Here is a 23,322-nt window from a genome sequence, read left to right on the forward strand (position 1 = left end):
GACTGGATATCTGAGAAGAGAAAAGCAAGCAGAAAGATTGGATTATAGGAACGAACACAAACAACTTTTATCTCCACTGCAGCTAAACACTGCTGTGGGGAAGTTTTCTGCAGTGGGTCTCAGAAGCAATCTCAGCTGGGCACTGGGGATGAAACTTCCCCAGCTACAGACTGCCGATAGCTAGCTGCAGAGAACCCTCCCGGCAGTGCCTCTGCCTGCCTGCAAGGGCTGGGGGCCCATTTCTCTGTAGCCAGGAAGGGTTATCATTTCCTAGATCTCCTGTGACTGTGGAAGAGGCTGGCAGCAGTGCAGGAGGAAAGCCGGGCAGGTGGAGGCAGATCACCCCTCACCCCAGTAGATGCCCGAGGTGGATTCCACAGACCAGAGGACCAGGGAGCCCTCCCGGGCGTCAGACAGGCAGGGCACGGGGCGACCACGGCGGCGGTGAGGCATGCCCCAGACTCAACCAGAGAGAGGAAATCAGGGGAAGATGGGGAGTGGGGGCAGAGCAGGGGCTCTATCAGCAGGAGCCCAGCAGAGATGTGGTACAGAGGGACGAGGTGAGGCCTCCCCCAGGTTGGGCGGGAGAGACCCAAGTGGCCCGAGGCTGTGAGCACCAGGGAGTCTCCACTGAGGTGCTAGCGAGCCTTCTAGGCTTCCTTCTCTGCTTGCCAGGGCATCCGTCTCCGAGGTCTGAATGTCTTGGTTGTGTGCAGGACCGTGGTTCCTGGTAGAGGAACTTTTGGTGCCACTCAAAGTCGTCCTATTTAAGACACAGTAGTGTGGTTTTTTATTCCTAAGTGTGTCTACATTTTCCTTAGCCTGCCCACCGTGGTGGCCCTGGCTAATCTCCACTGCCCTGAGCTCAGCTGGCTGGAGGGCCCGCCAGCGTTAGGACTGCGCTCCTGTCCTGTTTTTGATAGGAGAGCTGATTCTGACCTAGTTTCTGGTAAATTTGAGTCTTAGTCTGGGCTACTTTGATGGTTTGCTTCTAGGATAGCCAGAAGCAAACATCTCCCAATCCTTTTGCTTTCTCCAATTTTCTCTGATTCCTGGCGTATATCTGATTTGTCTCTGCTCTCCCCTGCCTTTGGGCTTTGTCTGCCAGATGAAGCACAAGAATCCTGATAGGGAGAGGAAGACATGGCAGGCTGGGAGCAGAAGAACCCATCTCCCAGCTCCTCAGAAACCTCTGTGCCTGGAGAAATACTGTGCTCCAAACTGAAGATGCAGCACTCCCTGGAGTGTGGGTGTGTAGCCAGAGAGGGCGGGGGCTGTCCACGGAGCAGGGAGGAGCTGAGGGAAGCCTGGAAGAGGCCAAAGCTTGGCTCAGGGAATCAGGGGTACAGAGTACCGAGTGAGCGCTCACTCTGAGCACTAAGCATTCTCCATTGCTCCTGGAACAGATGGCCCCCCTTCAATGCTAAGTGGCCACAGAGGAGAAAGGCCTCGTTGGAAACTAAAGCAGCTTCCTCTGGCTTTTTTGTAATAGCTCTCCTGTCCTTAAAGGTAGGCAGAAAGAGGACTGGTGGGGCCTGACATGAGGTGTGGGGCTGGGGCCTGGGTGGAGACTGGCTCCCTCCTAGGAAGGAGGAGGAAAGGATGCAGGCAGATGGCAGGGTTGCTGTCTGGACACTTGTCTAGAGCCTGCCCGATGGTTCATGACTCCCTTGGCCTTCAGATAAATGGACCAGGTTTCTTCTGTTGCCTCTGTCCATCCCAGGGGTCAGGTAATCTAGGTGGTGGTGGGACAGACTCTGGTAAACACGATTTCTAGAGGTTGGTTGGGCTTGCCTGATGGGTGACTGCAGTGTAAACCAAGGAGAGAGAGAAGGGAAAGGCCCACTTTATACCTCAGCCCTCCCTGCCTGGCAGAGACCATGAACTGCTTCTCCAGGAGACAGTGGCTGCACCAAGCAGCCCTCGGGCCACCGTTCAGCTCTTACCAGATTGTGTAAGGGTTCATTTTTCTGGTCCTTGAGCTTAATGATGTAAATGGCTTGAAGCTGTTTCCAGACTTGAAAGTTCCACAGTCACTCTGGCTTCACAATGCCTCCCAGCTTTGCAGATAATCTTTTGGCTGGCTCTGGGGTGGTTGGCTCTGTCCTACTGGCTCCTGCCTGGCAGAGGGCCCTGCTGAGAACACTACTTCCTCCTCTGGATATCTTTGTCTTAGCTTTTAGTAGCTGTAGGCCCTGACAGATATCCAAGATTTTATCACCTTAGCAATTATATGCTTCCTCTTCACACAAAAGCCAGGCGCTGTCCCCATATTAGTTTGAGAATGCCTTAGAAACAGACTTACACACTTGTCAATGTTCCACCTCTACTTCCTCTTTGGTGAGTTTGTGCCCAAGTCTGTGCAGCTTGAGAATTCAGAGATGTAGCTCTGGGCGCCCTGCTTCCTGAGGTTGTCTCTGACCTGCCTCAGTTCTCGTCCCTCCCAAGCCTCCTCCCTTCCCTTCTGCTTGGTGTGTGCAGGTAACATAACCGGTGTGCCAACCTTAAAGGAGCCTTCTTCCCCTCCCCACCTCCTGCGATGCCAGCCGCAGGCAGAGGCGCCTCCACAGGCAGTGACGAGCCCTCACCTCCACAGGCCTCGTTAGCCTTAGAGTGGTGGCACTAATTAACCAATTGCCCAGATGGCTCTGCAAATTGCTCAAGCCTCCCTCAGAAAGAAATCTTGTTCCATTTAGTTGGAGCAATGGTTTTCTCATGAATAAAATAATGACCAAACGTATGCAAATAGAATATAATAACCCATTAACAAAAATTGCACCCTTGTCTTCTCTCACGCTAAGTGTGAAACTCTGGGAGACATCCTGAGCCATCATGGAAAAAGCTGCTGCACGTCGGAAACCCTGCCATCCATTATCCCTTCAGCCACAGCACGTTTGGTCTTCTGACAAGGACGAAGCGTGGCTGCAGGTTCAAGTTTAGGAGCGTAAAGTTCTATCTAAGATCAGAGGCAAATGCAGCCTGTGGTCCTGGTTGAGCTTTAGACACTTCTCTGAGCTCTATCATCCTCACCTCTGCAATAAGGGCACCAGGGAATGAGAAAGGATGCAAAACTTAGGCTGGAGCAATTACCCCAGTAACAGACACTGGGTAACACTATCCAAAAATACACGGAAGATGGTGTCATTAGGAGACGAGCCAAGCTCTCAAGATGAAAGACCGAGTGGAAGCAGCCTGCAGGCTAAGATAGCTGTGGGGAGGCAACAAAGCTGGAGCACAGAGCCACAGACGTCACACAGAAGGTCAGAGTGTCAGGGACACCCAGGGACAGAAAGCATGACAACTCATGGGAGGGCAGAACTAGGCTTTGCACATAGATCCAGAGGAAAGTTCTAGAATAATATACAAGCATATGGCAAGGTCAGAACAAGCTCTCCAGGACAGCAGGGGTGGAGTGCATTATTGGAATGACAACGAGCAGATTCACACTGGACTGCCTTTTTCAGGGCAGGGCTCGTCCTCACAGAAGGATCTGTGGGTCCTGTGGTAACCGGCCAGTGTGGACTGCGCTTGCCTCTTTCCTGTCCCACCTGCTTTCTGAACTCCCGCTCCCTTCCCTGCATTAGCTCCTCTCCTCTGGGGATCTTTTGGTTCGCTGTGTCCTTTCCTCTTTATGACCCACCCTTCCTGGAACCTAGCATTTCCGTCCTTGCAGTCTTTCCAGGCATTCAGATTTGAGCAGCTTCTCTCTGGCCAGCACCGCCTCTGTCTCCTTCCCAGGCCACCCCGGTTCCAGCCAGGCCCTTCCTCACCAGAATCTCCTCCTTGGATATCTCTCACCTCCACACCTGCACTTTCTCCACTGCTTGACCTCGTTCTGCGTTAAGTATCCCTGTCCCCAGAGCCCTTACTGTCCCTTACTCCCCGTGGAACTGAACGCTGTCCCGGGCCCACCTCCCCCCAAGCAGACTGTGACTGATGACGCCACATCGGGGTGTTCCGTTCTGTGAGTCTAGGCATGCTGGATGCCCCCAGGTTCCAGGGTGCAGTCTTCTCCCACGATTGTGATGCGTCTTGATCGCCCCTCCAACTCCTCAAACTCTCCCCATCCCTCCTGCCTCATGACCGCCTGTGCCTCCGCTCCATTTTGTCAGGAAAGTAGGAAACTCAGAGTGGCTTTCCATTTGCCCACACCAAATCTCCCCAGTCTATGTCCACGAGTGTTTGCTTCCCTCTTCTCTTCCCCTCCCCTCCCCCTCTGCCCCGTCCCTCAAGCACTGCCCAGCTGCCGCCCCCTCATGCCCCCACATCTTAGGGCCACCTCCCCCCCTCCTACATGGGGGAAAGTGGCTTGTCTGCCCTCCACCCCCTTCCCTCACAGCACAGCAACACAGCTGTCAGCAAGCTGACTTCCTTCACATGTTTGTCTTTTTTGTTGTTGTTCTCTAATGCAAATTTCCTTTTGTTTAAGATAAATTACCTTGTTTACGGTAACTTTATCTCCCCAGCAAGTAATCTGCAGTCTTTCTCTTAAAATGTGAGCCTGGAAGACGATTTCAGTTTTACTTCAAACTGCACCTGGGACTGGGTATCTGGGCTATGGCTGCTGCCCTGCTCTCACTGCTCTGGCTCCCATGGCTGGGCCCATGCTGAGGCTGGCCCGAAGAAGAGCCCAGTCTCCTCCCCATCGCCTGTCCAGGCCACCTGGAAGGCTCTTCTCCCACTGGTCCCAAACATTCCCCCTCTCACTCTTATGTCTTGGCTCAACCCAAAGGAGGTTTCAACTGAACCTACTCCAGACGCCTCTGGCTTATCTCAGCCCATCCTGTGGACCACCAGCGCCAAACCGCGCCTCCAACATTGGGTCCTCATAAACACACAGAGTGAAGAGATTTGGGGGGGACATCCCCTGTCATGCATCCACCCTCACCTCCCACACCATTCCCACATGACCGTGCTCTGTAAAGGAGACCGTTGTGTCCAGGCGTGGAGGCCAGGAGCCAGAGCAGGGACCGAGAGTGCAGTGGCCCCAGAGTCCAGAGGCCAACAGATTCCGTCAGGAATAGGAAATGTGGGCGTCAGTGCCTGAGCACTAGTTCTATCTCATTTTCTCCTTCCAAGGTGGAAAACAGGTCAGTTAAATGATTCAGTCACCAAAGTACATTGAAGCACACATATGGAAACTAATTTTAACTTTTCTCCTAACATGCTACTCAGCCTTATGCTCCTACATGATGCTGAGCAAAATAAGTATCTTTTGTCCGGAAATGTCTTTTTTCTATAAAAACTCTCTTAAGCTGGGGAAAGTGGCTCATGCTGATAATCCCAGCTACTTGTGAGGCAGAGGTCAGGGAACTGGTTTCAGGCAAGCCTGGGCAAAAGAAGTCTGTGAGACTCCATCTCACTGGTGGCTGGGCGCGGTGATGCGCCCCTGCTGTCCCGGCTACTGGGAAGGTGGGGCCGGGGCGGTGGCCTGGGCTGGCCATTCCCAGTGGCACAGAGAAACACAAGTAGGGCAGCCACCATCCAGGATGGCGTAAAGAAAGACGCCATCTCAACCAAGCAAAAGAGGCTCAGAATTTGCCTGTCTAGCTGTCATGAGGGGCGGAGTTCAAGCCCTAGCACCTTAAACCACAAAATCCTAAGAGTGAGCATGACACTTTAAAAATGGCTCCGTGGGGCCGGGAGTTTGGCCGAGTGGTAGAGTGCTTGCCTGGCATGCACAAAGACCGGGGTTTAATTCCTTAGTACCACATACATCGAACAAGCCAGCCGTGGTGCTGTGACTCAAGGGTAGAGAGCTATCCTTGAGAAAGTTCAAGTTCAATGATCAGGCCCTGAGTTCAAGCCCCAGGACTGGCAAAAAAAAAAAATGAAATAAAAAGAAAAAGAAAAATGGCTCCTTCGTCTTTCCTTCTAATGCTGCTTGGCATTACGAGTGGGGAGAGCAGAGAGTCGCTGGCACTCTCTTTGTTAGCCTGAAGAGATAGCTGAGTGAACCCCAGCTTTCCTTCAGCCCCCAGGAATGCCTGTGCTGGCAGCTGTAAGAGCTGGCTGCCATCTTGTCATGCTAATCAAAGAGAGCCTTGCGCCTGGCAACCGTGGCTCAATACTTTAATCCTGCTGGCAGAGCACTGTAAACTCATTTCCCTGAACACTCCCTGTAAGATCACATACCATCGGAGGACTCGGCTGTCGTGGGGGGGTAGCCTGCTCTTCCCTCTCAGTGGTTCCAATGTGCCACCGTGCCTGGCACTGCACAGCGCATACCTGTGGCCCCACTGGGCCCAGGGGCGAGGACTCCGCGGACCACCTGGCACATTCTGTCTGTGCATTGTGTCCCCAGCACTGCCTTACACAGCCTGACGCGTGTGACTTGTGGCAGTGAGAGGCCACGTTTCCAGGGTGTCACACAGCCCAGTCTGATGGGGCCAGGGTGGACTGGCAAGAGACTAGCTCACAGGGCTAATTTTGCCCCAAAGCCCAATACCACTGCTGGATAGGAATGTGCATGGCTCATCTGAGGCAATCGCGTCTGTCCCAGATGTGGGGTGTGTGAAGAGGTCATCTCAGGCCGGCAGTGACAGGCCGTCTGCCCACAATGGATGGACACGCTCTTTCTGGTCTTGGCTCTCGTCCCTCCCTCGCTTTATGAGCTTCCTCGTGGAGATGCATTAGGTTAAGTGCTCTAGGATGACAGCCGGCCGTGTCAGAAAGATAAAACAACACAAACTCCCTGGTAGCCCATTTTTCTTTCTTCCTATCACGGAGAGTGGAGCTGAGTTGGTTCTGAGAATGCACGTGAGCCGGGCTTTCTCCACTCTGGCAGGCAGGAGTTGGCCCGCTCCTCTAAGAAGGCAGCATTTTCTCTTCTAGTGCACCCAGGCTTGATTGCTAGGAGCATGCAATTTCTGTTCTAATTACTAAATTAATTACCTCTCAACCTAGCAGCTTGTTTACTCTACAGATAAGGGCTGCTGTTTTAAATAAGGTAATGGCCCAGGCACAGTCCCACCAAGCTGTGTGGCCTTCCTTCTCTGTACTCTTTCAGAGCTCACTGGATCTTGAGTACCACTGTCCTTTATTGAAAGTACCACTTTATGACGTCCTTTATTCAAGAGGGACTCTTTTTGAATGTAGCCCAGTCTGGTATTTTGAACTGTATTTCCTAACATCAAGAGAAGGGCTCCATCTCCGTTCAGCTCGCAGGAGTTGAGGACTGTGCCGCCCTCTGCCCTCGGGCTGCGGAGGAAAAGCTTCCGGGGCTCAATCTCCACCTCTAACACGTGGCCCCTCTCACTCGGCGGTCAGCTCCCTCTGGGGTTCTGAGCACAGGTCTCAGGACCAGTGTTGGTGGGTGGACTGCATGGCGGGAAGCCAGATCCAGGGCGCAGGAGGGCTGGAGGTTGGGTTGAGTTAGCTCTAGAATGCACCTGCTGTGGTCAGTCACCTCCACTCCCTGGGTGAGAGGAGACGGGGCTGAGAACCCAGGCTGGCTCAGGGGGACAGCAGCACAGCACCCCGCCTTGCCCTCCCCCGGGGGCTGCCTCCTCCAGGCATTGCCTGTGGAGCGGGGCGCGAGCTTGGTTTGCCTCCAGAGGTAGAGCATCTGTGCCCAGAGGGCCCCCCAGACTCCCGACACCGCTGCAGTCATACAACTAAACTTCTTGTGAAGCTCCTTTGATAGCCAGGGCTGTGCATTAGGTTAAAAGTGTGAAAGAGAAAATTAATTGGGAATAGATTTTGCTCTCAGCATCACTGAGCATGATGAAGTCATAAAAGCAGCCGCAGAGGCCAGCAGGCTGCGTTTCAGGCATTGCTTTGGTGGGGGTGGGGGGTGAGGGTCATTCGGGCGCTGTCCGGGGTTCTGATTTGTTGTCCTGGAAGGCTCTGTGTGTGTTACAGGCGGCGGCACAGTCTGCGGTGTGAGCTCTGTTCACCAAACCCTCACAAGAGCATCAGTGCCACCCAGGACCCGGCCTCCGCCTTGAAGTTGCGGGAATAAAAGGATGAAGAGGCACTGCCCCCCCCCACAGCAGACCGGCCTGTGGGTCTCTCAGGAAACAGCCTGATGAGAAACCAACTTCGATCTTAACGCCCCTTCCTGCCTTGGGAGCTGATATAAAAATGAGGAACGGTGATGCTGCCACTCTGCTCAACTCCATTTTAATTGAAAATGATGTCTACGATCTCTACTTCCCCATCTCCTTCCTTTCACCGCCCGCGACTAATGCGCCTGCTCATATTAAAAGCCCTGCTAGTTCCCGTAACGCGGTACAGGTTTCTGCTTGCGTGTACAATAAATATTACCGAGATCATGCGGAAATTAAAGCGAGGCCTGGCGAGGGCCGCCCGCCCGTGTTCCACCTGGCATTCGTCACTTCCCAGCATCACAGTTCCTGTGTGAATGTTATTTTCCTTGGTTCTAAATTGCGAAGCGGGAATCTCCTAATGGATTTATAGCTTGTCAGCAAGTTTCAGAGAAGCTGCAGCTGGATAGGGTCTTCTCTCCACGGAGGATTCATGTGAGACCATCGGCCGCAGTTCAGTTCTGCAGTCTGTTTGGGCCCACGGAGCAGCCACCCTCCATTATTCTCTCCCTTTCTAAGGGAGACACATCACCCCCGCACAGACAGACAGACAGACAGACAGACACACAAGCCAAACTGCGTCTCTACGGGGGACATGTAAGGTAAAATAAGTGTTTGCCTTCTCCTCGGGGAAGGATCAGCAGTCTACAGATGTCCTAACTTTCATGGTTGTGAATACGAGCCTGACTCGAGGAGCCCTTCCTAACCCAGTGGTGGCTTGGCCAGTTCTGGCGGAAGCACCGCTTCCTCTGTCCTGGGCAGCTTCAACATGGAGGGCTGAGTGACCCGGAGTCCACACTACCTGGGGTCCAGTACCTCATCCTCACCATGGAGGTGGGGGGGCGGCAGGTGCCTGCTGGATCCCAAGGCCTGGATGCACTGAGGCCCCACGGCATGGAGTCAACCAGTAAATCACCTGTTCCTCTGATCGCTGGGATGCAGGCCCCGTCTTTTCCTGTGCTATCAGGGAGGGCAGGGTCTCAGGAAGACACAGAATGTGGTTGTGAATACGTTTGGTCCCCGCTCAGGCTTGACCCCAAAGGATGGGGCAGGGAGAGAAGTGCCGGATCAGCCTCGTCTTCTCTGCTACATAAATTAGGCTCCACGGGAAAGGCTGGACTCCCAGATCTGAAGACCTGGGCACTAGGAAGGGGATGGGGAGGTGACTAGAAAAGGGGTGGTCTCGCAGGACCCGTGCACACGTGTGTGCATGGAAATATCACAGTGACCAGCACTCCTCTATACAATTCATACATGCTAACAGTAACAAAGCACAATGGTGTAAACGATCAAGCTCCCTCAACACGGTGAGTCGATTATCCGATTTGCAAAGAACTTTTCTCCGAGTAGCCAGACAGTGACATGCGAGTGCCTACACACCCACATTCTCACCCACACAACCCCCACACTGTCACCCGCACCCACACCAGAGCACATCGCCCTGACCACAAGCAGCCCTGCAAACCCCCAGGCTCCCCTGTAATCCCTGCTATTTGAGGACAAGAGCAGCCTCAGCTCAAACCAGGCCAGCTGGTCACCTACTAATGACCAGGAACAGTGACGGCCACTTGAAATCTAGCTGCCCCTGACTGCCTGGAAGCCAGCACTTTACCCACGTCTCCCTGCCAGGAGCAGGCGAGAGCCTAGGGGGCCGCGGAGGGGGGGCGCAGAGTTTTTCTCAGCAGTGAGGACATGAATGTAATTGGATCATCTGTCTGCAATGCTAGTGCTTCAGGAGAATGTCATTTGAAAGTCTCCTTTTTAAAAGAAGAAGATGATCCATGGAAACAAGGGGGAAAGAAATCACGGCTGTGAACTCGGTTCCCAGAGAATGAAGTCTCCCGTGTCTGCTCCAAGCCTCCCACTCGCCCTCGCAGGTTATTTGTTGGAAACTCGGAGGCCTTCCCACCAGAGGGAGGTGGTACCCGTTGAGCCGGCCTGGCTCGCACAGCCTGGGATGTAGACACGGCCATTGTGGGCGCCAACGCTCTGGAGTGGCAAGGAGGAGGCGGGGCCCGCCCCGCCCAGCTTACAACTCGATAGGCATGGGCGGCAGGCTTGTTTGCCTCCTCGGGGAGGTGCTGTGCCTCTGTGACCCACAGCCCAGGCCCAGCATCTCCGGGGAACGCCCCTCCATGGAAGGCGAAGGCTCACCACCCTGGAACCTCCCCTCGCGGATAGGCTTTCCCCTGAAAATATGCTGGGATGAAATGAACTCTTTTTTGGTTTTTGGCAGTTCTGTGATTTGAACTCGGGGCCCTGCATGTGTGAGACGAGCGCTTGAGCCACAGCCACAGTCCTTCGTGCTTTGTCTGAGTCAGATCGGGGCACTCTGTCTCCTGAGTAGCTAGAATTACATCCACGCATTACCCGCGGACTCTTACAGGCAGGCTCTGGTGCCTGCCATACAAACTCCACCGAGGCCCTTCGAGCCCTCATGGAGCCCCTCAGCCCTGGCTAGGGTACCCCTCTCTGCTTCGCCTCTGCCTCCACCCACCTGGGCACTGCACATAGCTGCCCAGCTCGGGAGCTGGAGACATGGCAGTCCAGCCATAACTATTGCTGGATCCCAAAGCCTGGCCGGGCCGGGCCTTGAGGACGCTTCCCTCAGAACAGGCCCTGCCTTTCCCCTCCAAGCAGGGCCCACGCCCACAAAAGGTGCGATTCACCGCATGTCATGGGCTCTTCATTACAGAACTTGCCCTCCTGTCCAGCACCCCCTGGGCCCAGTCACTGTCCACGCCTCACTCCTGCCCTCTTTCCAGCATCTGCAACTCTGTCCTCGCCTTCTGTGAGATCCACGTAGATCTGGACAGAGACGCGGAAAAGACCCAGGCTTGCACCACAGGCAACACCACCCTGCTGCCCGCCTGCGCTCCTCTCTGCTGTGTGCACAAGCCAGGTGAACTCACTGGACTCAGCCCTGTGCCACGGGCCTGGCCTACAGGTCATTCTGCAGCCAGGCCTCCCTCCCCGCAGCAGGGCGGGACAGCCTCCAGGCTCCCCGATCCTCAGCTGCTGTCGGCTGGGGAGACCCCACACACCAAGCGCCCCCCCCTCAAGGCCACGGACTCCTCCGCCTGGCCAGGCTTTCCTGGTCTTTCAGATTCTGACCTCGGAGCATCGAGCCAGCTCAGAGCCACAGGAGCTCGGAGCCTCTCCCTGGGGCGGCGGTCCTGACAGGCTGGGTGCCTGTGCACAGGACACCTGGAGAATCAGGGGTAGTCCTGGGCCTCCAGGAGGATGGCAGGATGAGCGCCCAGTCCTGGCCTGGTGCGGGGCTCTGTGGCACAGATCTGTAGGTGGCAGAGGTGCCCTGCGCTCCCTCACCCCCTCACAGCAGCCTGGTCATTTCTGCTGCAAGCAACCTGTGCAGAGAACAGGAGCCTTTCACCTCAGAGGCCAGGACCCGTGTGGGCTGCAGGGAGCTGCATGGGAGTCGGGGGCATCGGCGACCCACAGGCCTGGCACACAGCCACAGCCTCGGAGCGCGCAGCGGTGGGCGGGGCCTCTGGACAGCCTGGGAACAGTGGCCATGGCACTAAGGGCTGTGAGTGCACACGGCAATGAAAATTGTGAGTGCACCAAGGGCTGAGGGCGTGCTGATGTGCTGGGCTCTCGGTACATCTAGGCCATTTCCTCTTGCCCTTCACTGCAGTGCCGATACCAGCGTCTTGGCTTGCCAGGGGCTCTCCAAGGCTCTGAGTGTACTGTCCCTCGCTGGGGAGCAGCTCTGGGTGGCAGGCAGGAAGCTGAAATTCAAGCTCCAGTCATCTAGCGCCCAGGATGCTGCCAGGCCTGGCGAGCCAAGGGAAGCAGAGGGTGCCATGGACATCCATGCAGGCCAGCGGTGGCTGCTTCCCGAGGAAGCCTGTCCACAAGAGGAGAGGGCCACAGAGGAGGCAGCTGTCCTGCTGTGCGTGCCAGGGGAAGTCCCACGTGGCCGTGGATGATTAAAGGTATCTCTGAGCGTAGGAGAGCTGTGATGCTCTCACAGTGTCTGCAGAGAGACCATCTCCCCTGCAGCCTCTCGGGGCACCCGGCTGCCCACACCTGCAGAACCCCCACTGAGGCCCCTGGGTCAGCCCGCCCTCTAGGGTATGGGCCTGGATGAGCAGCCAGGCCCCACTCCCTGCACCTTGCCAAGGGAGCCTCTTGCTGGGCATTTCTCACCAAGGCACTCACTGGGTGACCCACGGCCAAGGCTTGGTCACCCGAGACCAGACAAGCCCCTTTGGGACCACTTCCTCGTAACGGGGCCTGGACGTGGAAGCTGCCACCCGGCTGGACCTGAAATCCCCCAAAGTCCTCCAGCCTTGTTCTCCCCAACATGAGTTTTGCTTCCATCTCATGCAAGTCATGTTTGGGAGAATGCTATTTGTGAAAATAAAGCTAATTGATGTTATATTCGGAAGAACTGGCACTGCTGCAAGCTTGTAAATGGTGGAGCAGCAGGTGCCTGGCTGGGCTGGGGGCTGAGGGCCAGGTGCGCCAGGCCTGCAGAGGAGAAACCTTCGCTAATGCCTGTGCACCTGGCGGGGAGAGCCCAGAGGAAAATGAGATTGCTCTAATTTATACAACTTGTATGGTTGCTGCTTGAAAAATAAAGCATAGGCTTCAAATTTGGAAAATCCGGTCTTCCTCAGGGCCTGTGTGTTTCATCTTTTGAGACTGCAGCAGCGCCCCGGTGAATGCCAGCTGCTGTCATCAGGCAGAGGTGGCAGCACGGCCTCCACTGAGTCTCCCTTTGGCAGCAGGGTGTCTCCAGGAGGGCAGTCTGCGTGAGTCCCCCACTGGCCAGGTGCCCTGAGACCATCACAGAGCTGAGGCGGCTGAGGCCCCAGGCCTGCTGGAAGGCAGGACATCCTCCACTCTGGCCTCGCATCCTTTGCCTTGGGGCATCCGCCTGGGAAGGGAAACGGTTTGAGAACAGTTTTGTGCCTCGGCGGCAGCCACTATTATCCACCCGTGACTCTTTTTTCCAAAAGGCACAGTTTTTCTCAATTCAGCTGTCTTTTCAGCCAAACACCAGAACCCCCTCAGGACCAGATGGGAAAACGTCTCTCGGGGGGAATTATTTACATTTCCACAGTAACTCTGGGCAATTCCCACCAGCCTTCTGCCCAGGCAGCTTTCCCAGGCTTATCGGGGGCCCCGTGGCAGGTACATTCCAGGAAATGGAAACAAAATGCCTGCTCCGGCGCTGGTCCACGCAACCATCCATCCATCCGTTACTGGTTATGATCACCGGAGCACTGCACGCCTGGTGTGCTGCCAGGCGGGCAGAGGAGAGCAGGCCTCCCTGCCTAGCCTTCCGGAGCTGTTTGTGGCCACCGGGTATGCTGCCCTCCGGGAGGCCAAGGAAGACTGGATTCAGGGAAGATGGCGGCATCCTGGGGTGGTGAGCTGAACTGCCAGGAAGCCTGGTGCGTGCCCATGAGAGCAGCGCTCGTCCAAGCCCCTCCCCTGCAGTGGATCTCCCTTTCAGCCTGACCAAAGGAGCTTCTAGAACAGCACAGCAGTCTACGATATTCTGGAAAATTCCTCAAGAAACCCAAGGTAGCCAGTCGGGGGCTGCCTGCACCCCGGCAGCAGTGAGGGCCCTCAAAGTAACTGCCTGGCCTGGGAGCTTGGGACGCAGAGACACACTCAGCCATGCCCACCTAACCACTCACCGGGACATGGCCGCACACGTGAGCAGGGACTAAAGCACGCGGGCCCACTGGCCTGTCAGATGGCGCTGTGTGTGTGTCAGCCACCGGCTGTGGGGCCACGGATGTCACCACATGGTGCCTCCATGTCCCTGACCACGAAGGGACCAGCCACACATCCCCAGAGACCCCCACCCGAGGGAGCTGCCCAGAGGAGCTACGACGTCCCGCTCGGCCGCACTCAGCGTTCACGGACTGGGGTCCATGCCCGGAGTGGCAGCCCCTTCTCCCAGGCAGAGAAGTCACCAACCTGCGACCCGGAGTGACTCCCTTGAGGACACGGCCGGGCTCCCCTGCCCCTGCCGTTAGCTGGGCAGATTTCAGCTTCTTACCGTCCTTGCGTTACGTTGTCCCCAGGTGTCTTTTAGTGCAGTCAGCCTACCCTGCCTGCTTCGTGGTGCAGAGGATAGAGACCATCTGTCCTCCCGCCAGCCTGGCCCACGTCTCCTGCCTCCACGTCCGAGCTCACGTCTGAGACTCAGGCTCACTGGAAAGCAATGCCGGACCCCACCTGCTCGAAGAAGCCAGAGAGCTCCGGAGGGATGGAAGTGTTTTCCAGGCGTACATGGAAGGCTTTCTGAGCTGGTGAGCACCTTGCTCGGGAAGAGGGCTGTCAGACGAAGCAGGGAGGTTTCCCGGGGCTGTGGTCAGCTACTCTGTTCCAGGCACCAGGGCTTCCCGCGGTGGAGCAGTGCTGGATCTCACGGCCAAGTCCCATCCACAGCAGAGGCGCTGTGAGGATGGATCTGCAGGTCTGGGCCAGATCACATCCCTGATGGAGTGGGCCTCGGCCCAGAGCTCCAGAGGCCGGGCCTGGGGAGCAGGAGCCCCCTCACAACCAGCCACCCAGAGCCAGCTGGGCATGGCAGCCGAGAATGCTGCCGGCAGTGTGACAGGCCAGGTGGGTGATGGATGGCATCGGGCTCTGCCTCCTCCTGTAAGGCTGGACCCACACTGGAGCAAACAGGAGAGAACAGAAGGGTGGAGAAGGAAGGCCAGAGGGCGGACAGGGAGACAGGCGGAGGGAGCAAGGGAGACCGGCGGAGGGAGCAAGGGAGACCCTGCTGGTGCTGATTCAGAGCGGAGCGTTCACTCCGGCCGTGGAGTCTCCATCCACCTTGGCACCACGGGAAGCCACTCACCTCCACGCAGCTCTGCTGTAGCTCCGGGTGATAATGAGAACAAGGTACCGGGGGCTGGAGAGTGCCGCTGCTAGAACACACAGATTAGTGAATCAATACACAAACGGCCCATCAGAAGCTTAAACAATGACAAGGAGAAAACCAGGGGTCTTTTGTTGGGATGTTGTCCTCAACTTTCACAGTTACCAGAAAAGAAGTCTCAGCTAAGCAGGACCTCAGCAGCAACCGCAGGCAAGCACACAAGGACTCTGGAGAGCCAGGTCCTGGCGGCAGGTGAGCGGAGCAGGCAGGGAGAGGTGCAGGATGGACGCAGAACCCAGACCATGGGGCCGGCCTGCTCCCCAGGACGGGTCCGCATCTTGTCTAGCTTGTGCATACACACACACACACACACACACACACACACACACACACACACACACGCACACCCTGTACTGTAGTTGCTCCTTTCAGTGTCTGCGATGGATTCCAGAGGTCTCCCTGGGCAGGGAATAATGTCTGTCCATCCCCTAAGACAGCGTCTGAGGTCCAGCTGTGGCCCCAGGGATAGAGAACCGTCAGCGCTATCTCAGTCCCCAGGGTGGCCAAGTGGGGACCGAAGTGGCCCTGGTGCTTAGGCGACTCAGTGTCTTCATTCTGCCCTGAGGCCAATGGCTGCTCCAGTGAAGAGATGCTCAGTAGCCTTCAGTCCTCCTCCTCAGTCCTCCTCCTCAATCCTCCTCAGTCCTCCACCTCAGTCCACCTCAGTCCTCCTCCTCAATCCTCCTCAGTCCTCCTCCTCAGTCCTCCTCAGTCCTCCTCCTCAATCCTCCTCAGTCCTCCTCCTCAGTCCTCCTCAGTCCTCCTCCTCAGTCCACCTCCTCAGTCCACCTCCTCAGTCCTCCTTAGTCCTCCTCAGTCCACCTCAGTCCTCCTCCTCAGTCCTCCTCCTCAGTCCTCCTCAGTCCTCCTCCTCAGTTCACCTCCTCAGTCCTCCCCTCAGTCCACCTCCTCAGTCCTCCTCCCCAGTCCTCCTCAGTCCTCCTCCTCAGTCCTCCTCAGTCTTCCTCCTCAGTCCTCCTCAGTCCTCCTCCTCAGTCCTCCTCAGTCCTCCTCCTCAGTCCTCCTCCTCAGTCCTCCTCCTCAGTCCTCCTCAGTCCTCCACCTCAGTCCTCCTCAGTCCTCCACCTCAGTCCACCTCAGTCCTCCTCCTCAATCCTCCTCAGTCCTCCTCCTCAGTCCTCCTCAGTCCTCCTCCTCAGTCCTCCTCCTCAGTCCTCCTCAGTCCTCCTCAGTCCTCCTCCTCAGTCCTCCTCAGTCCTCCTCCTCAGTCCTCCTCCTCAGTCCTCCTCAGTCCTCCTCCTCAGTCCTCCTCCTCAGTCCTCCTCCTCAGTCCTCCTCAGTCCTCCTCCTCAGTCCTCCTCCTCAGTCCTCCTCCTCAGTCCTCCTCAGTCCTCCTCCTCAGTCCTCCTCCTCAGTCCTCCTCAGTCCTCCTCCTCAGTCCTCCTCCTCAGTCCTCCTCAGTCCTCCTCCTCAGTCCTCCTCCTCAGTCCTCCTCAGTCCTCCACCTCAGTCCACCTCAGTCCTCCTCCTCAGTCCTCCTCAGTCCTCCACCTCAGTCCTCCTCAGTCCTCCTCAGTCCTCCACCTCAGTCCACCTCAGTCCTCCTCCTCAATCCTCCTCAGTCCTCCTCCTCAGTCCTCCTCAGTCCTCCTCAGTCCTCCTCCTCAGTCCTCCTCCTCAGTCCTCCTCAGTCCTCCTCCTCAGTCCTCCTCCTCAGTCCTCCTCAGTCCTCCTCCTCAGTCCTCCTCCTCAGTCCTCCTCAGTCCTCCTCAGTCCTCCTCCTCAGTCCTCCTCCTCAGTCCTCCTCAGTCCTCCTCAGTCCTCCTCCTCAGTCCTCCTCCTCAGTCCTCCTCAGTCCTCCTCCTCAGTCCTCCACCTCAGTCCACCTCAGTCCTCCTCCTCAGTCCTCCTCAGTCCTCCTCCTCAGTCCTCCTCAGTCCTCCTCCTCAGTCCACCTCCTCAGTCCACCTCCTCAGTCCACCTCCTCAGTCCTCCTTAGTCCTCCTCACTCCACCTCAGTCCTCCTCCTCAGTCCTCCTCCTCAGTCCTCCTCCTCAGTCCACCTCAATCCTCCACCTCAGTCCTCCTCCTCAGTCCACCTCCTCAGTCCTCCTCCTCAGTCCTCCTCCTCAGTCCTCCTCCTCAGTCCACCTCCTCAGTCCACCTCAGTCCTCCTCAGTCCACCTCCTCAGTCCACCTCAGTCCTCCACCTCAGTCCTCCACCTCAGTCCTCCTCCTCAGTCCTCCTCAGTCCTCCTCCTCAGTCCTCCTCAGTCCTCCTCCTCAGTCCACCTCCTCAGTCCACCTCCTCAGTCCACCTCCTCAGTCCTCCTTAGTCCTCCTCACTCCACCTCAGTCCTCCTCCTCAGTCCTCCTCCTAAGTCCTCCTCCTCAGTCCTCCTCCCCAGTCCTCCTCAGTCTACCTCAGTCCTCCTCCTCAGTCCACCTCCTCAGTCCTCCTCCTCAGTCCACTTCCTCAGTCCTCCTCCCCAGTCCTCCTCAGTCTACCTCAGTCCTTCTCCTCAGTCCACCTCAGTCCACCTCCTCAGTCCTCCTCCTCAGTCCTCCTCCCCAGTCCTCCTCAGTCTACCTCAGTCCTCCTCCTCAGTCCACCTCAGTCCACCTCCTCAGTCCTCCTCCTCAGTCCACCTCAGTCCACCTCCTCAGTCCTCCTTAGTCCTCCTCAGTCCACCTCAGTCCTCCTCCTCAGTCCTCCTCCCCAGTCCTCCTCAGTCTACCTCAGTCCTCCTCCTCAGTCCTCCTCCTCAGTCCACCTCAGTCCACCTCCTCAGTCCACCTCCTCAGTCCTCCTCCTCAGTCCTCCTCCTCAGTCCACCTCAGTCCTCCTCCTCAGTCCACCTCCTCAGTCCACCTCAGTCCTCCTCCTCAGTCCACCTCAGTCCTCCACCTCAGTCCTCCTCCTCAGTCCTCCTCCTCAGTCCTCCTCCTCAGTCCACCTCAATCCTCCACCTCAGTCCTCCTCCTCAGTCCACCTCCTCAGTCCTCCTCCTCAGTCCTCCTCCTCAGTCCTCCTCCTCAGTCCACCTCCTCAGTCCACCTCAGTCCTCCTCAGTCCACCTCCTCAGTCCACCTCAGTCCTCCACCTCAGTCCTCCACCTCAGTCCTCCTCCTCAGTCCTCCTCCTCAGTCCACCTCCTCAGTCCTCCTCCTCAGTCCACCTCAGTCCTCCTCCTCAGTCCTCCTCCTCAGTCCTCCTCAGTCCACCTCCTCAGTCCACCTCAGTCCTCCTCCTCAGTCCACCTCAGTCCTCCACCTCAGTCCTCCTCCTCAGTCCTCCTCCTCAGTCCTCCTCCTCAGTCCACCTCAATCCTCCACCTCAGTCCTCCTCCTCAGTCCACCTCCTCAGTCCTCCTCCTCAGTCCTCCTCCTCAGTCCTCCTCCTCAGTCCACCTCCTCAGTCCACCTCAGTCCTCCACCTCAGTCCTCCTCCTCAGTCCTCCTCCTCAGTCCTCCTCAGTCCACCTCAGTCCTCCACCTCAGTCCTCCTCCTCAGTCCTCCTCCTCTGTCCACCTCCTCAGTCCTCCCCTCAGTCCACCTCCTCAGTCCACCTCCTCAGTCCTCCTCCTCAGTCCTCCTCAGGCAGCTCTCCTTCCATGTCCTCCCGTCCCCTGCAGGGTCACCTTGGGGTGCTGGAGCTCTTTTGGGCCGAGTTCTCTCTGCTGTCCCTTGCTCACACCAGCGAGTGTTTGAGCAGGACGCAGAGGGACCGTGGTGCTGGGAGCCTGGAGCCGCTCCACAGCGCTCAGGAGCCGGTCTCGGGAGGAGGGAAGGCCTGGCCAGGCAGGGCTTGCTGAGGGGCAAACACGCAGGCACGTGGAGCCCAGGGTCCTGGGCTTGGACACCGCGGGCTCAGCCTCCTGCCTTACCTGGAGTCCTGGAAGAGACACTCTGACCTCTGGCCCGCCGTGGCCGTGTGCCAGTGGTGTGCACATCCGCTCACGCCCTTCCCCTCACAGGCAGCTTCCCAGGGACTGCTCTCACCGGGACCTTTCAGAGCTGGGGTCCTGGGCGTGCCATCCCGCCCAGGTCCCCACGGTGCAGGCCTGTTTAGGCACCAGGGCCTGCCCACAGGAAAGCCACACAGCACGGAGGCCAGTGCCTGCGAGCAGGCGCAGGTGGAGACCACTGGCCGCAGACCCCGGGGCCTGAACCTGGTCCTAGAGAACCCACGTGCTCAGCTACGAAGCAAGGTGAGACAGAGGGGAAGTGTATGTCAGGAAGCCCTCCAGGCCGACCTGACTGCAAAGTGCATTCCCTCCCCGCCCCCACGTGAATCTGCTGGACGCCCCCTCGCCACCTGACTGAGACAGGGAAGTTTCGGTGAGTGTGCCCTTTGGGAAAGACCGCCTCAAGCCAAAACTGGTGCTTACAATTTGCCGATCTCTGAAACCACCAAAACAGGACCAGGATATACGTAATGGAGGTACAATAGAGGTGCAGCACTTTAAAACCAATACCTCCTTCGCCGGGGCCAATACCTGGCTGGGGAAATGGTTAACAAATTGCTCAGCGCAGTGGGGACGCCGCGGAAGCATGCGCCCTCCGGGATTCCGAGCGGCAGAACCGAGTCTGGAGCGAGTGGAGGAAGTCCTAGGACTCTGGCCAGAAACACGTGCTGAGAAGGTGGATTTGAGCAGAGGCGGCCACTCTGGCTTTGGTTTCATTTCAACCCTGATTCTGCATGCAGATATTCTCTCTTTGGGCCTCTCAAAAGCTTCACTCCTTGGGGGAGAAGAGGGGAGGCCAGAAGGTCTGCATGATCAGCTCTTTCACTGCTGTGCACACTGTGTATGTGTGCCATGCTTTCGAACACACCACGGCACCCGTGTGCATGTGCTGGTGGGAAATCTCCAGTCTGGCTTTGTCCCCTCCCCTGGACACAGCAATACGACTGGCTCTGCTTGAAACGCCAAGGTGAGTGCCCACAAAGACCAGTGAGCTTGCACTTCAGTAGAAACGTGATTTTAACAAAGAAAACTGCAGGAAAGCTGGTGAGGCCCTCTCAGAAAAGGCAGGGCAGTCTGTGGCCATCCTAACAGAGCGTGCCGGCACCGCGCAGTCTTTCCACTCCGTACCCAACACTTGCAGCACGGCAGACCTGGACAGGTCCTAACCTGAACCCCCTTCAAGAATGGCCTTCCTTCTGCCTGTGTGCCAGCTGCAGCCAGCAGAGCCCCACAGTTCTCCTCGGGTCTACCTCATCTACCAAGAAGCAAGGAGGCTCACCAAGTACTTCTGTGGTCCGCACCTAAGTACTCATCCAGGATCACGCAGTATTCCCGCGATGCACAGCAATGCCTTCCTCCAAGCTCAGGCTTTTCCACTAAGCAGGTAACCAGTCAGCACCGAGGACAGCACCTGCATTGTGCATTCAGAGCCCCTTGTGGTCCAGGGAAGCAGGAACATCCAAGAGTGTTGGGGAGAAATGGCAGTGATCTAAGCTATCCAGGTCTTCCAGGAAGCACGAGTTGACACGATTGTTTGAAAATACAAAACTGACCTCCAAATCAGTTTCCACCACTAACAAAAGGTGTGAGTTACAAGCCAGATAAAAATACCCTTCTGCAGAATTGCAGCCATTTCTTTAAGAACAAGCAGGGGCCATTCCACGAAGCAGAGAGTGTTGTGAGAAGCCATTAAATGTTCGTGGAACTTAGAATATCCCCTCTAGCAACCAGTCATTAGTCTGACAAATGTCAAGTGCTAATCTGGAACTAATGGGATTTAATTTTATGAATTGTTTTCATAAATATTAGAAAACATCTTGAGAGACACATACTGTATTATGCGTCTGTGTACACGATGGCTGCATTCAAATGCCCAGGCCATCTTCCTGAATCATTCATCTCCACCACTCTATTTACATAGCAAAATGACTCTTGATTCGTCTGGCAGATTTTAAGCTACAGTTTCTATCAGTAAACTGAGCCCCTAGTGTGCAGCCGAAGGGCAGGGGCAGTGGGAGGCTCTCGGTGCAGAGAGAGTGCCTCCCTCACACTCAGTGTCTCTGCTCTTCAGAAAACAAATGCATGTTTCATCTGCTCCATTTTTAAAAAATCTTAGCTCTGTAATGGTACTTGCAAATCTGCTTTCAAAAGAAACATTGCCCCTGTCTGGTTCTCTTTCATCCTATTTAACTCTCCCTCCCTCCCTCCCTCCCTCCCTCCCTCCCTCCCCCCCCTCTCTCTCTTCCTCTCTCTTTCCTCCCCCCTCCATTCCTCCCCTCCCCCTCCTTCAAAAAGGCTTTTCATTCTCCAATCCATGTTATTACCTTGGAAAACCAATAAAAGCGGGATGTGAAAGAAACTAGGGAAAATTCCCCCCAGGACACAGGACGCACACTGGGAGAGGCAGACGCTGCTCTGGCTTCCAGCGGTCCCGGTCCCGAGGGCGTGGGGCTTGGCCTGGCACAGCCCAGGGCCCATGCATGGGACACTTGGCTGTGTGCGGACTTTGGTACCCGGGCCTGAGCATACTCAGTGAGAATGCGCTGTCCAAACCGTCGTGCCAGGAGCCCTCGGCTCGGTCCCCCATCTCCAACCCCGTATTCCACTGTAGCCTCTCCCATGAGCCATGGGGAATGTGGATTCCAGAATGGATTTCCAGAGACTCCCATGCTGCCGAGGGACAGAAGGAACCGAGCATGGGGAGACCCCACCCTGAGAACCCGCTTGGGGACAGTCCCTGCCTTTGCAGACCCCTGTGCCCGGGCAGTGAGCAGACGTGCTCCCCACCAGAGCGCAGTCTCAGACAGCGGCTACTGTCTCTTCTCCCTCCCTCAGACTCGGGTCTCTGCATTTCTTCTCCCTGCCTCCTCTTCTCCACTGCTCTCGTTCGAGGACAGGGGCCGCACCGTCTGTCTTCTCTGTGGAAGGTGGGACGTGAGCCTCGTAAGGATGTCCTTCCTTCAGTGGGGTTCCACATGGGAGGGGGCAGGCCCTCGTGGGTGTGGAGACCTGGGACCCCAGGCCCCTCAGGAGGCTTTAGTCCTCCCTTCAACTCAGCCAGTCTGACCCTTGGTTGGTTCTCAATGGTATCTTTGGCGTGCTGAGTGTCTGTTCCAAACAATCTGTTCAAATGGCGCCCAGCATAGAAACAGGTGAGGGCAGCTGGGTCCTGGCCCCTGGGCCCCTCTGAGCCCCCAGACTTGTTAGCAGGCCATGCTGAGGAGCTTCTGGCCCCTGTGGTCACAGAGGCAGAGCCTCTGTGCCAGCTGCCAGGATCTACCTCTTCCTCATCACGACACAGCTCCCACTGAGCCCCTGTGAAGCTGAGACCACCAGGGTGTGCACGGACTCATACCAGAAACCTGGCAAGGCAGTGACCGTCTGCAGCCTGGCTTTCCAGCTCCCCAGGAGCTCAGCCACTTCCTCAAGTCTCATCTGAACATCGTCAGGAGAGCGTGCCATAGATACCAGGAGACACAGGGGTTTTATCCATTTGGACTGGGTTATCAGGGAGCCTGCCCCACCTTGCACCAAACAGAGACAGCTGGGCATTTACTGGCCCACAGTAGCCATTTAGCCAGGTCCTACAGAATCTTCCAGGCCTAGCCATTCATCATGTCCTGCGCTGCAGGGTCAAGGCTTGGGGATGTCCAAGGGAGCAAGACCCCAGCACTTGTGTGGCTCGCCTTACACTTACAGGAGTGAACGACTTGGTTCTGGAGTTGTTGCCTGGAATATGCTGCCAGGGTTCCACTCGCAGACCACAAGAACTTGGCGGCAGTAGCCAGAACACCGAGGCAGTAGCCAGAACACAGCAGCTGACATATTAGGTTTTTGGCAAAACAATTAGGGAAAAGCTAAACAGCTGATCAGTTCATCAATTTATCTACTCCACACCACCCAGATGAGACAGGTCCCCACGTGAGACTGGATAAACACATTGATCACTTTGGAGGTGCTGAGAATTAAACCTAGGGCTTCAGAATCATTAGTTCTATCTCATCTGGAATGTTTTCCTTTAGGTTGATCTAGGAAACTTTTTTTCTCCTGCATTTGACTCTCACTGTTGGTATTTTATATTCTTTTAGATTCATGTACTATTAATCATGTGTAGGAAGCTGTCAATTTGCTTCTCGCCTCCTTCCTTCCATTTTTTTCCTAGACTCCTGGGAGGAGCCATTCCTGGACTGGACTTTTATTTCTGCACCTTTTGTGATTCCAAGGAAATATTTAGATTTCATATGTCAAAGAATCAAAAGTACTGACTAGCCATCTGTATTTCCTAATAGCCCCTAGGAGGTAAATCATTCTCTAAAATGTGAGACAACGATTCATTATTCTACCCCAAACATATTGACCTGAAGTCTTTCTGTGGCCAAACAGGTATGGGGATCCATTCCTGGAGCAATG

The sequence above is a fragment of the Megascapheus bottae genome, chromosome 15 (assembly GCF_031878675.1).
Source record: "Megascapheus bottae isolate mThoBot1 chromosome 15, mThoBot2.hap1, whole genome shotgun sequence".
Classification (NCBI taxonomy): Eukaryota; Metazoa; Chordata; class Mammalia; order Rodentia; family Geomyidae; genus Megascapheus; species Megascapheus bottae.